We start from the raw sequence: 15000 nt of genomic DNA, 5'->3' as shown, positions 1-15000 counted from the left end.
TCCTTCTTTTATTCTCCTTCTTCAATCTCCTCCTTCTTTTATTCTCCTTCTTCAATCTCCTCCTTCTTTTATTCTCCTTCTTCAATCTCCTCCTTCCTCCCTTCTAGATATTTTAAAAAATATAAATGACAATACGTAAAAGAATAGTGACTCCATCTTGATTAACTGAAAGCTTGATCGGGGGATGAAAGCGAAAGGGGAAAAAAGGGGGTGGGGGAGGGGGTTGAAAGAATACCGATAATAATAATAATATAATAATGAATTGGCTTTATTGGCAGCGTCTAGTAATTACACTCAGCACGAAACCTTTTTATCCACCACCACAAACTGGACTTGATTCATAGCCACTGTGCGGCTATGTGGTCTAGTGGTATGACACTCGTTTTTGGATCGGAATGTCCTGGGTTCGAGCCTCGCTCGGCGCATAGTTGAGTCCTTGGAGAAGGCGCTTGACGCACATTCTCTCACCGTACTCAGGTGTAAAATGAGTACCTGGCCGTTAACAGTGTTGTTGCTGTCCGAAAAAAAAATTGTTATATCGCCTAACAGGCGTCATGTCCCGTCCTAAATGTTAAATGTTGCTGTTGGCCAGGGACCCCCTTGTGAAGCGCTTTTAGCACGTTAAGTGGATATTGCGCTATATAAAAGCTCTTTGTTTCCACTGTAGTTGAGGGATATATAATATATCATCCGCCATCCTACGACGTACACTTATTTTCAGGTCTGATAACCCAATTCCTTATGGGCCTATTGTTGTAATGGAAATCTAAAAAAAAAAAAAAAAAAACATAACGCAAAATATTGTCCATAACAACAATGTTTAACTAGGCCCATAATTGGGTTCGGATGTCAGACCTGTATATATGTACACGCCGGTATTATGTCAAAAAGTGAAAAAATTAACAAGTTAATTAACTGCCCTACCCTGGAGAAAAAAAATAAAACACCAAAACTCGTATTTAAAATATTGGCCAGAAAATTCGTACTTAAAATATCGATCGATTTTTGGTATAACATCTCAAACCTAGAAATTCGCGAAGTCTCAGGTTTGAGAGTTTTTGATAAGATGAGGAGTCATTTAAATCAATCGATATCTGAAGGATGAGTTTTCTGGCCAATTTTTTTAATACCAGTTTTTTTTCCCAGAGCACGGCAGTTAACCGGTTAAAAGTTGAAATATTCAGAAGCGTTCTTGATTTGTGACCCAACGTTTCAAAACGGTATCAAGTCTGGATGAACCAGATTCTAAAAAGTCAAATTAAAGCTGAATTGGTCAAAAATATGAATTATTGGTATTTAGCACTCTAAAATATGATATTCATTCTCCTCAATAAAGCATATAAGCTCAACGCAAGTCTGATATTTCTGGCTACAAATTCAGTTTTCAGTATCTTAATCATGCCGACTTTAATACCGTTTTGAGACGTTGGGTCACATTTGTGAAAGATAAAGATCTGAAAAAAAGTGTCTGGAGCAGGGAAAAATTAAAGAAAAAAAATACTATCCCAAAATATCAGCCTGTCTCGACTGGGAATCGAACCTTAGACCTTCTAACTTATCTATGTACTTGGCCATATTATTTCCTCATTTGATTTGAGTGGGATTAAATGGATATCTTGGTATGGGCAAAGATGGTCTAGTCCGTGTTGATGATGATGACGACGATGATGATGATGATGATGATGATGATGATGATGATGATGATGATGATGATGATGATGATGATGGTGGTGATGATGACGATGATGATGGTAGTGGTGGTGGCGGCAACGATATAATGAAGATAGTAGGCATAATAATTTTACATTTTGAGATATATACAATCATAGTTAATCCATCCACTTTATTTTTTAAAAACTATTTTTGCCCCTAAAAAAACAAGAAGAAACAAGAAATATTTTTAAAATACAGGAAGAGAAGGGGGGTGGGGTCTATTGTTATTTTCTAAATACGCAATAGGAAACAAAATATTTTCCTAAACACCAAATTTTCGTTAAGGAATTTCCCACGTCCAAAAGAGCAGCAACAAGTCGGGAATAACGTATGGTAAAAAAAAAAAATAGGAAAAAACAGAATGGATGACAAACGCAGAGGGGCAGCTAACTCTAGTGTCATCAAAGTAAGGACGACGAGTGTCAGGGCAGAGAGAACGTAGTGAGTCATCTCCCTTTGAATGCGACTTGTACGAGTTATTTCCCCTGGGTCTGTTTGGCCAACTTCATTTCATGCCATTTTGGGCAGATTTTCTAGGGTTTCGGTCACATAACAGATTGAATGATCTGCGACTCCTGTTTGTTTAGGCTCGGGGAGAGGGTATATATATATTTTGTGTGTGTGTGTGTGTGTGTGTGTGTGTGTGTGTAGGGGGTGGGGGGGGGGGGGGGGCTTCGGGGCATTTGGGACCTTGGATTCTCTATAAGATGATTGAAATCTAAAGCAAACGACATGCGAAAAAAATGGCAAGGGAAAGATTCCTTGTTACAATCTTTCCTTTTATTTATTGGAGTATTTTGTGAAGAAAGTTTTTATTGTTTTCGAAATGATTTTAATGATGATGATGATGATGATGATGATGATGATGATGATGATGATGATGATGATGATGATGATGATGATGATGATGATGATGATGATGATGATGATGGTGATGATGATGATGATGGTAAAAACAACGACAACAAACAAGAAGAAGAAGAAGAAGAAGAAGAAGAAGAAGAAGAAGAAGAACAACAACAACAACAACAACAACAACAACAACAACAACAACAACAACAACAACAACAACAACAACAACAACAACAACAACGACAAATGTATATAGTGTGATCCGTTTGTATTGAGAATCTTTTGACCCCATGTATAAATCACGTCCATTGCTTGATCTGCTTCTCTCTCTCTCTCTCTCTCTCTCTCTCTCTCTCTCTCTCTCTCTCTCTCTCTCTCTCTCTCTCTCTCTTTTTTTTTTTTTTTTTTTTCTTTGTAATTTAAATCTTTAAGAAAAGGATCAAGACCTGAGTTTCTTCAAGAAAAATTGGCCGTCCGCATTCTCTATTGTATGCAATTTTAATTTTTGTGTTGAAGGTGGTGGTTTTGCTAGTGGTTGTGATTTTATTTTTTTGTTTTTGTTTTTTGAAGTTTTTGGGCCGACGTGTACTTATATGGAGGTCTGGTAAGTCAATTTTTATAGACTCACTGTTGTAATGGAAATACTCTCAAACCAACGCAAAATACTGTTTATTGCAGAAATGTTTAATCAGGCCCCTTCATTGCGTTTGGTTACCAGATCTATAAATATGTGCACCTGGGTAGGGGTGGATGGCGGAGGTGGAAATGAGAATATTGGTGGTGATGATGGTTGTTTATTTGTAAATAGTGATAGTGAATATCGCGATGGAGGTGGTGTTAGGGATGGGGATGGTGAGGGTAGGGGTTTTTGGTTAGAATTGGTTGTGTTGGTGGTGGTCATGATGATGATAATGTTATAATAACCGTGGCGTTGGTAATGGTGGTGGTTGTGTTGGTTGTGTTCGTTGTTCTTGGGATTATGCTGGTGTTGATGTCATTAGTAGTGAGGGGTAAATGGTAAATGGTTTTAGTAATGGTGGTAGTTGTGTTGGTTGTGTTCGTTGTTCTTGGGATTATGCTGTTGTTGATGTAATTGGTAGTGAGAGGTAAATGGTAAATGGTTTTGGTAATGGTGGTAGTTGTGTTGGTGGTGTGCGTTGTTCGTTGATTTATGCTGGTGTTGATGTTATTGGTAATGGGCAGTAAATGGTAAATGGTTTTGGTAATTGTGATAGTTGTGTTGCATGGTGGTGTTCGTTAGTTTCGTGATTATCGGCTGGTGTTGTGTTATGGTAATGGGCAGTATGGATAAGGTTTGGTAATTGTGATAGTTGTTTTGCACGCTGGTGTTGTCGATATAAGGATATTGCTGATGTTAGTGCTAGTGGTAATGCCAGTAAATAGTTTTGAAAGTGGTACGGAGATGGTGAATGCGATCACTGTGCGGCTATGAGGTCTTGTGGTTTGACACTTGCTCTTGGATCGGAAGGTCCTGGGTTCGAGCCTCGCTGCTCGGCACATAGTTGAGTCCTTGGAAAAGGCTCTTTACTCACATTCTCTCAAATGAGTTTCTGGCCGATAACAGCGCTGTCTCTGTCCGAAAAAAATAAATTGTAATATCGCCTAACAGGCGTCATGTCCGGACCTGTAGTTTGGCATGAGATCCCTTGTAAAGCGCTTTAAACACGGTTTGTGGATATTGCGCTATATAAAAGCACAATCTTTTATTTATTTTAAAGGATAAAGTTGATAGTGGCCGTGGTTCTTAGCAAGGATGATGCTTACTTTGATAATGGTGATGAAAAGATAGTAGTGAATGTGTTGATTGTCATTTTGACTACGATGGTAGTGGTGGTAGTTTTTGTGGTGAATGGTGTTAAGACCTTGGTGACAGTTGTCGAGTTGTGTGTGTGTGTATGTGTTTGAGTGTGTTTTGTGTGTGTATGTGTGTGTGTGTGTGTGTGTGTGAGAGAGACACGTAGAGATTGCGGGCCAGCACCTCATTAAGGCTGGATCTGATCGATTGTGGATGGTGGAGACTACAAGGTTTTAAGGCTCTCTGGCCTGTTTATTTGCTTGTCTTGATGGGAGAAAAAGCCCATTGTTCTTTCCCAGTCTTGTATCCGGTATCCGGCTATCACTTAGTCGATTTTAACTCTCTTGTCATTTTATGTTTTAAAGAATTATAATAGTGGTGGAGAGAAGAAGAGAGAATTGAGCTTTTATACAGTGCTATATCCACTAAAAGTGCTCAGAGCGTAGGGCTAGCCCACAGTTTGACTTGTAAGGGACCTTCACCAGTAGCCAGTGGCAACAGTAACACGTAACATGTAAGACGGGACATGACGCCTGTTAGGCAATATTTTTTTTTTAAATTCGTATAGAGACATAGCTGTTTCGGGTGAGATACTCATTTTATACCCGAGTACGGCGAGAAAATGTGAGTAAAGAGTCTTTTCCAAAGACTCAACAATGCGCCGAGCGCGGCTCATACACAGGACCTTCTGATCCGAAAGCGAGTGTCATACCACAAGACCACTTCCTGAGCTAATTTTTTTTTTATCTCGTTCCATGTCTTATCACTTGTCTGTATATCATCTTCTTTCATAAATTCTGTCATTGCAGAAACTCTTCGGTCGCTAAGCTTAAAAAATGATTTGATTATGTATTCCCTTATATTCATTTGTTTTCACCCTTTGTTCAGTGATTTAAACGTCCTTTCCATGAGATTTAAAGGTCCCAAGAGTCAGATGGGTGAGTCGAAAAGAAATTACAATCGGAGACCGTGAAAGTCACCAGACCATTCCACATACGAACTAAGGCGTACAATAAATGTATAGCTCTCTCTCGCTCTCTCTCTCTCTCTCTCTCTCTCTCTCTCTCTCTCTCTCTCTCTCTCTCTCTCTCCCTCTCGCTCTCTCTCTCCCTATATTATATATATATATATATATATATATGTCTCTCTGTCTCTCTCTCTCTCGCTATCTATCTATCTATCTATCTATCTATCTATCTATCTATCTATCTCTCCCTCTCTCTCTATCTCTCTATCTATCTATCTATCTATCTATTTATCTATCTATCGATCTATCTATCTATCTTTCTGTCTATCTGTCTATCTATCAATCTATCTGTCTCTCTGTCTCTCTCTCTCTCTCGCTATCTATCTATCTATCTATCTCTCCCTCTCTTTCTCTCTCTCTCTCTCTCTCTCTCTCTCTCTCTCTCGCTACCTTTAGGTTTTATTTGTCTGTTTTTATGCATAGACAAAGAGACAGAGAGAGAGAGAGAGAGAGAGTGAGAGAGATAGATAGATAGATAGAGAGAGAGAGACGAATAAGGTCCAAATCCTTTCTTTCATTCCTTTGGCTATCTTGGGATTACCGATCATGTATAATGTATAAATTGTTCGATGCCAGAAAATCCCAATCGAGAATTAAAGACGATTGTTATAGTGTGTTTCTATTGTCTCTATTTTTTTTAACAATGCTAGCTTTTTCCTTGCTTTAGTTACTTGTTAATTTATCAAAACGGTGGCACCCCGTCGCTTCTGACATAAACACAAAAGTGTTACAAGAGCCTTCTGACTACATCAATTTTAATTTGGGCCAACGTGGCTGTACTGTTTGATCTTTGCTTCGTACCCGGAAGGTAGCGAGTTCGATCACCCGCAGCTATTTTTATTTTTTGTTCGTGATTTTTTTTTTTTTTTTTTTTTTGGTTTTATTTTGTTGTTGTTGCTTTATTTATTTGTTTGTTTGTTTGTTTTTTTATGTTTTTGTTGGGTATTTTTTTGGGACAAAATATTCTGGGCTGTTCCCATAAGTCGGGGGGGGGGGGGGGAATTTTTCTGAACAAAACATAGAAGATACTCTTTACTTTTCTGTCTGCAAAATTTATTTTTTGTGCTGGGTGAGTATTAAGTTTCGGATAAAATTCTGAAAATAGATGGTAGGGAGAGAGTTAAGCGAAAATATTGTACTGGAAATTCGTTTTAGTAAGTATTGCAGAAATATGGAGTGTGCGAATATCCGAGTTGCGACTTGGCGGAGTGAATTTCATTGCATTTTCCAGATTGCGTGATTGCATCTGTAACCTCAAACTAATAACTCGTCCTGCTATTTCACTCTTTTTAAAAGAAATTATTTGCAAATTATTATGCGTTGTCAAATCCCGTGCTATCTGACACCCAAGGATTGGAGGGGGGGGGGCGTGAATGTTGAAAGAATTGCAATAATAACCAGGAAATGTCTGAAGCTGTGCTAAACTCAGCACGCAACGACAGAAAATACAAAAAAGTGATATTAGGCTGCTAGAAGCTGTTGTGGACTGTAAAAAGTAATAAGCAAAAAATGAATAGCTCAATAACAGCTTCAAACCAAAAAGAAAACAAAACAAAAAAAAAAAACAAAAAAAACAAAAAAAAAAACAAACACGGAACGTTTCGGACTCAAAACCCTTCTTCAGCCCACAACAAAAAACTAATAAAGACATAAATACATTACTAAATTCCAGATAGACGAGATATTTTGTAGTTCCTCTCTGTAGACAGGTATTCATTTTACACCCGAGTGCGGTTAGAGAATGTGATTATGAAGAGAGACTGAACTATGCGCCGAGCGAGTCTCGAACCCAGGACCATCCGATCCGAAAGCGAGTGTCATATCACAAGACCACATAGCCACTCATACTATTACACTGGAGTGTAGTGAAAGAATTTATTGAGTAAATCAACTTTTCCAAGTACATACTCAAGGTTGAGGGAAACGAAAGCAGAAGGACCTACAAGGTCAGAGTGTAGCCATCGTTAACTTATTGATAGTATGCGCTTGGCTAAGAAGCTCATAACATTGCCATCCGGAAGTATAACGGACCAACACACAAAACTGTGTGTATCCATGAACGTTAAAAGTCAGGTTAATACAGTTCAGTGAGCATTACTCATAAACGCGGATGGCAAAAAACAAAGACCTGAGTGACGTCATCTTCGAACTATCTATAGATAATATGCGCTTGGCTAAGAAGCTCACAACATTGCCATCCGGAAGTATAAGATAAACACACAAAACTTTGTGTAATCTTGAACGTTTATAGTCTGGTTAATACAGTTCAGTGAGAATTAATCATAAACGCGGATGGCAAAAAACAAGAACAAAGACCAGATTGACGTCATCTTCGTTCTATCTATAGCCTGACACTGACTAAAAAATAAGTCAAAAGACAAGTCTTTGGCCACAAAAGAAAACGAAGCATGAGTTGTATTCAACAGTAAACCAACGGAATCACTTTGTTTCCTTGAGCACTATTAAACTCAACTCACTAGACGCTGAAAAAAAAAATGACGTCAAACTACAAGTGTTAGAGGGCTCTTGTGTCAGGCCATAAGTTAACGACGGCTAGGGTCAAAGACCTCAAAGATTATTATTATTGAAAGCTATGAAGGACAAAGGGGTATAACCGTTGATATTCACCAACTTAAAGGACACAGAGTTTTGTCCCCTGATTCTTAATGCCAGTCCTGACAGGAAGGTAATGGAAGGATTTTTAGTAACTTGTAATCCGGATACAATTTGTGACCTCTCGCGTCACTCTGGTATCATGTTGGTATTGAATGGGACAGCGTGGCTCAGCGGTACGTTCTGTGCTTCATATCCACCGCGGGCGCCCGTGTTATTCCAATCTCCCCTTGGAATAGACTCTAAAGAAAAATGTTCCCTTAGGGGTGAATAAAGGGAATTTATTATTATTATTATTATTATTATTATATTATTATTATTATTTTATTGTTATTGTTATTATTTATTATTATTATTATTATTTATTATTATTATTATTATTATTATTATTATTATTATTATTATTATTATTATTATAATAATAATAATAATAATTATTATTATTATTATTATTATTATTATTATTATTATTATTATTATTATTATTATTATATTATTATTATTATTATTATTATTATTAATATTATTATTATTATTAATATTAATATATCATTATCATTATTATTGTTCATTATATTATTATTATTATTATTATTATTATTATATTATTATTTTTATTATTATTATTATTATTATTATTATTATCATTTTTATTATTATTATTATTATTATTATTATTATTATTATTATTATTATTATTATTGTTGTTGTTGTTGTTGTTGTTGTTGTTTATGAATAGATGATAAGAAGAAAGATAAGTTCAAAGTAAAAACTGATATGAATTGAGAAATTCAATTATTTTGAAGTTTTATTCAATGAAGGTAGATATGGTCTATTCATTTTACGTCACGTTTATAAGTTGAGAAAAAAGAGAGGTTTAACATATCATACGTATCACGCATCACTCGTCACGCATCACGCACAACGTTACTAGTACATTGTCATTCTCATCATAATCATACATAAAGCTAGTACCACTATGCTAGTTTTCTATGGGTCACGGAACTGCTTACATTGAGACAAAATATCGCATTGCGGCACTATTTTTACTTTATGTAGAATGGGATAGGCGTTACGTGATGCGTGATACGTATCCTCTTCTAAACTTCTCTAATATTCCAATCTAAAGCATAAGGTTCGTCGTGCCAATACATAATAGCGTTTGAAGAATATTGGTCCCAGTCGATTTGTCCACATATATTATATATAGACTCGAACTCAGGACCTTCCGATCCGAAAGCGAGTGTCATACTTTAAAAAAGTGAGCTTTTATATAGAGCAATATCCACTAAACGTGCTCAAAGTGCTTTACAATAGGTCTCTGGCCAACAGCAACACTTAACATGTAGGCGATATTACAATTTTTTAGGACAGAGACAACGTTGTTAACGACTAGGTACTCATTTTATACCTGAGTACGATTTGAGAATGTGAGTAAAGAGCCTTTTCCAAGGACTCAACTATGCGCCGAACGAGACTCGAACCCAGGACCTTCCGATCTGAAAGCGAGTGTCATCCTAGACCACATAGCCGCACAATTACGCTTCTCAGGAATGCTATCCACGTGACCAATGTCCACGCTGCCATGATGATGAGTCATCGCATCATTAAATGCGGTGGTGGAAGGACCGACTACCACTCAACGCAGGGACTCTACCAAATAAGCACACGCTAAACGCCGTTGACAAGGAGAGTTACGGCCCCTTTTGGAATATTAATCTACTTTCCGGAAGTTGTCAATGGGAGTGTCGAGCATCCGGCTATTATTAGATTACTGCTTAAGCCGATGACCCTCGATAGTAATGTAAGAGTCCTTTTAGAGGACGATGACCCATGCCTGGAAATGACCAATTCTGACCATGAAGTAAATAAATAGGAAAAGAGATAAATATGCATATCTCAGACCCATCGCTTCCGTTCCTGAATCCTGGCCGTGAATTTAGATTGTATTTTTTAAAAGTCTTTTAAGGGTTTTATGGCGCTTGCGACACATTTAAATTAGGCCATTTCAACGCCAGTAAAAGAAAGAGAATTGAATAGTCAAAAAAATTCTAGATTTACAATCAAAAGCACACACAAAAGAGTATTGGTTTAAATAGGATACAGATGTACATTCCAAGGACATACTATCAATGTACTTAGTTTGAGATCACCGTAAAAGTCTCATCCACACACAAGCACATGTCACAACTAAGAAGAATATACCCAAATGTTTACAAACCATTGTAATATGTTTGAAACCAAAAAAAATAAATAAATTAACAGTGCATAACAGAGATTATTTACATGGAAAAAAATATCATTTCCCAAAACTATAACTATACATTTGACTGTTTCCCTCCCAGTAAAGGACTCTGGCCAGGGCTAGGACAAATCTAAGTGTTTCCATTCCAAGACTATGACAGCAAGCACCTCCGAAAACGGATAAAGGGGATAGAAGACATTGCGTGACCTCCGGTGAGAGATTGTGAGTAAAGGAGTTCGATCACCTGCCCCTACGCTTTGTGGCCTTGTGCAAGTCAGTCACTTCGCCCTAGCTCAGTTTACGGCGCGGCACTGCGACTGACGTCTGGGTTATTCCAGTCTTTCCTTGTAGAGGCAAATATTTTCCACTATGGGACGAATAAAGGGAATTCTATTTTCTATTATATTATTTAATTTTAAAAATCGAAAATGAAAAGCAAGGAGTGTTTTCATTTAGCTCTATATTTATTATTTCAGAAGATTTTCAATTTGGCGCTAACTTCCCTTTCAGTCTGTCCACGACAAGACATATTGCAGGTCGTAGTGACCCAGACGGACGGCCAAATCAGTGATAGGGTAGAGAACTCGGGTTAGATAATGGCAGCATTCAAACGTTATCGTCATTTTCATTCGTCATCGTCATCGTCATCTTCCTCATCTATCGCCTCCTCTGCCTCGTTTTTCTCCTACATCACAGCGTTTTTTAAATTCTCGAGCTCCCATCGCCGCGAAATTGTTATTCTCTATTATGTTCCGGCACTTTTCTACTCACTCCATTTGACAACAAATATCACTCCCTAAAAATAATAACGCGTAATGATATCATGTTTACAATAATAATGTGTGACGTCAGATTATAATGCGTAAATTTCACCAAAAATCAGATTCTTTGAAAAGAAGTTGGCTATCATTTGAATAATTTTGAACATGTCTTTTATTGAAAGATGACGAAATAGGACTCGACTGAGGGGGATGATGAAAGAATTCTTACACTCTTGCTTTTTGGGGTTCGAACTTTGTTCCCAACGCGCACTCGCAAGTTCGTGCAGCGGTTGGCTGGGAACACGTCAGAATTCCAAAAAGCAAGAGGGTAAGAATCGTATAATATTAATATTCTAGTTCAAGGACGTGGAATCGAAATTGGATTTTATTTCAATGTCGTATCGAATACTCAAAGACGTCTGGCGAGTTCATCGCGTCTGTATCAAACTATAGAATCATAATACCTTAATATCAAAATCAGTAACAACTGCAATAACAAACCAATGAATAAATAAATAAATAAATATATAAATAAATAAATAAATAATGAATGAATGAATAAATAAATAGATAGATTAATAAATAATAAATAAATAAATCATAAATAAATAAATATATAAATAAATAAATAAATAATAAATAAATAAATAAACACGATAAAGACAGAAAGAAATAGTACGGCTGCGTGTTCTTGTGGTGTGACACTCGATTTCGGATCGGGAGGGTCCTGGATCCTGACTCTCGCTCGGCGTATAATTGGGTCCTTGAAAAATCTCTTTACTACTCACATTCTCTCACCGCACTCGGGTGTAAAATGAGTGCCTGGTTGTCAACAAAGTTGTTTTCTGTCGGAAAAAAATGTAATATCTCTAGCTCTTAACACGCGTCAGGTCTCATTCTATATGTTACGTATTGCTGTTGGTCAATGACCCTTTGTAAAGCGTTTTGAACATGTTTAGTGGATATTGCGCTATATAAAAAGGTCTAATTTTTAAATAAATAAATTTATAAATAGATAAAACTCCGGCAGCAACCATAACACAACAACATCAACAGAGCAGCTTGGCTCAGCGGTATGGTCTTTGCTTCAAACCCGAAAGGTACCGGATACCGAGTTCGATCACCTGCCGCTGCGCTGTGTGGCCTTAAGCAAGTCACCTCGTCCTAGCTCAAGTTGCGGCGCAGCACTGCGGCTGACGCCTGGGTTATTCCAGTCTTCCCTTGGAATAGACCTTAGAGACAAATTTCCCCTATGGGAGGAATAAAGGGAATTTTATTTATTTATTTCATTTTGAAGCAAATGCAAACAAAAGCAACAACAGCAGCATACAACAATATCATTATAGTATATAAAAAATAAAAACATGTCGACATCATAAGACATCGTCGCCTAGGCATTCCACGAAGGAATATAAATAATTCATCAAACAAGATGTCTGATGTCAACATGAATCACCCATGTTGTCCAAGTGAGCAAATTGGGGGTTAATAATATTGCTCAAGGAAAAAAACAAAACTGCCTGAAGCGTGGCTCGAACCCGGGACCTTCCGGGTCACAGTGCAATACCTTAACCACTCGGCCACTTCGCCCCAAATTATAGTATAAACAACAACAACAACAACATCAACAATCTACAACAATTACAACTAAAACTTTGTTCTCCTCTTCTCCCCACAAATATCATAATTAAAACATGATATCTTCAATTATTCATGCATTTAAAGAGGTCAACAAAGGTACCCAAGTTCAGCTTATTTAATTATTCATTTGTTAATCATTTATTTATTTTATTTATTTTATTTATCCATGTTTTTTTTATTTATTTATTTATTTATTTTTTTATTTATTTATTTATTTATTTATTTATGTATTTTTCTTCTCCCAATCGTTTTTTTTTCAATATAACACCCAGCATATTTATATATTTCAACTCAAATTCGATGATATCATTCTAGAAAACTGTCCGAGGTCATAGCGACCCAGACGGCACGGCTGGCCAGTAAAATGATTTACGAAAGAGGAGGGCCATATCATACTTCATCATGTTGTCCTTCCTCCCACTCTTCTATCCCACCCCCATCCCCACCCATCCTCTTTCTCCTCCTCCTCCTACTCTTCGTTCTTCTTCTTCTTCTTCTTCTTCTTCTTCTTCTTCTTCTTCTTCTTCTTCTTCTTCTTCTTCTTCTTCTTTTTATTTTTATGGCTGAAGGTCAACAAGATGCAGGAACGCTGTAGTCTTCCCAATCTCGTACTGACACCCATAGAGCTTCGACTTTAGTGTGAGTCCTCTCGGGCCAAATGGTTGCCGTTTGCTCATTGTACTTTGTACAGTCCTACAGAACATGTGCGGCATCCAGCTTCCCCTCTTCAATTTCTCCCTCTTCTTCATTTATACTCCTCATCCTTCTCCTCTTTCTCCTCCTTTTAATCATCCTCCTTCTCTTACTCACCCACCTCTTCCTCCTCCCGGTTCTTCTCGTCTTCTTCACTCTATTTACTCCACCCATCCCTAGTCTCAACAGACCCCCCCCCACCCCACCCCCTTCCGTCTTGCCCTCCTCTCCCCCCCCCCCCCCCCTCCCATACACCCAATGTTAATTCCACCAGGAAAGACACCCAAGTACGGGGATCAGTTTACTCACATTATTTATCCGTCCATAGTTTCCTTCCTTTTGGACCTATTATCTAAAGACAACTGTTTTTACATAAATCACAAATTATGCTGTGCAAGGTTATCCAGTGCATAATATATTCTGTCGTTCTCTGGAAAAACCCATTTTTAAAAATTTGGCCAGAAAACTCGCACTTCAAATATGGATCAATTTAAATTACCCTCGTCTTGGCAAAAACTCTCAAACCTGGGACTTCGCGACGTTGACGATGGTGAAGTCCCGCTCTAAGCGGAGCAAAGTTGAGTCCTTTAAAAGGGGCTCTTTATTCACATTATCTCATCATACTCAGGTGTAAAATGAGTACCTTGCCGTTAACAGCCTTGTTTCCGTCGTAAAAAAATGTAATAACGTCTCGTCCTATATGTTACGTGTTACTGTTGGCTAGGGGCTTTGAGCACGTTTAGTGGTTATTGAGCTATACAAAATCTCAAGTAATGATGACGGCAATGATGGGGAAGACGATGATGGTGATGATATCCCTACAATGTAGTTCAAACTCAAGATCTCTCGATCCACAGGTAAACGCCTTGACCACTATGCCACCAAAAATGAATGAATGAATGAGAGGATAGAGACCACACTGTTATGATTGCATGTTAGAGGGTGCGGTGGGGGGTGAGGGATTGTGGGGTGGGGGGGGGGGGGGGGGGGGACGAGTTGGGGGAAAAGCAATGCATATTGATGAAGTAATTTGCATAAATCTGGCCGATGACACAATGGCCGGTGTATGAGGATCCAAATCGTGGGAGGGATGATATTGTTGTCTCCACTGATCAATAGCTTTTCATAATGTTGGCCTTCAACACACATGTGTGTGTATGTGTGTGTGTGTGTGTGTGTGTGTGTGTTGGTAGGTGTTTATCTTAAATATCATAATGTATGAAACCGATATGAAATTTTCAAAAAAGAAAAAAACAAACAAACAAACAAACACAAAAACGTTTCGAACTCAAAACTCTTCTTCAACCAATAGCAAAAAAAAAAAAACCAAAAAAAAAGAACAAAAAAAACAAAACAAAAAAAAACAAAACGTGGGAGTACGTGGGAAGGAAGGTATTGGACTTACAAATAGAGGGAAAGAGGAAAAAGGGAGGCCCAAAGACTAGATGGTTGGATAAGGTAAAGGACGATATGGAAGGACTAGGTTATCCCGGTTTCTATAGCATGTAACGGACAATAGTAATTGCATGCTACCCTTAGTGTGGAGGACTAATTTATACCAAAGTACTTTTCACCATATCTACCAAACCCAGCTACCCAATCACTGATGGATTGACGAGAGGTCACAAAATATTCTCGA

The 15000-nt window shown here is 37.7% G+C and overlaps 2 protein-coding genes across 3 annotated transcripts in view; both read right to left on the bottom strand.

Moving 5' to 3' along the window:
- Positions 1–15000, bottom strand: part of LOC144967491 (uncharacterized) — a 618402-nt gene that overhangs the window by 450548 nt on the left and 152854 nt on the right. The gene's annotated exons all lie outside the window — the stretch shown is intronic.
- The window catches only part of LOC144967494 (uncharacterized), a 52692-nt gene that overhangs the window by 2805 nt on the left and 34887 nt on the right, over positions 1–15000 (bottom strand). The window lies entirely within an intron of this gene.

Source organism: Berghia stephanieae, chromosome 3 (assembly GCF_034508935.2).
Source record: "Berghia stephanieae isolate SIO BIC M18660-M18661 chromosome 3, UCSD_Bste_1.3, whole genome shotgun sequence".
NCBI classification, from domain to species: Eukaryota; Metazoa; Mollusca; class Gastropoda; order Nudibranchia; family Aeolidiidae; genus Berghia; species Berghia stephanieae.
The sequence above is the reverse complement of the archived record's forward strand: the minus strand, read 5'-3'. Positions and strand labels throughout refer to the sequence as shown.